We start from the raw sequence: 232 nt of genomic DNA, 5'->3' as shown, positions 1-232 counted from the left end.
AGAGGATTGGGGGTGAGAGGAGGGGAGGTAGAGGATTTGGGGGTGAGAAGAGGAGAGGTAGAGGAGGTAGTGTCTCTGACTATCATAGCCAAGAAGAACTTCTGCCATTTACAGAGACATCCTCCTCATTCTGCCACTACAGAGACATTCTCCTCGTTCTGCCATTACAGAGACATCCTCCTCATTCTGCCACTACAGAGACATCCTCCTCGTTCTGCCACTACAGAGACAT

This window comes from Salvelinus sp. IW2-2015, unplaced genomic scaffold (genome assembly GCF_002910315.2).
Source record: "Salvelinus sp. IW2-2015 unplaced genomic scaffold, ASM291031v2 Un_scaffold1376, whole genome shotgun sequence".
NCBI lineage: Eukaryota > Metazoa > Chordata > Actinopteri > Salmoniformes > Salmonidae > Salvelinus > Salvelinus sp. IW2-2015.
This window is presented reverse-complemented; position numbering follows the sequence as displayed.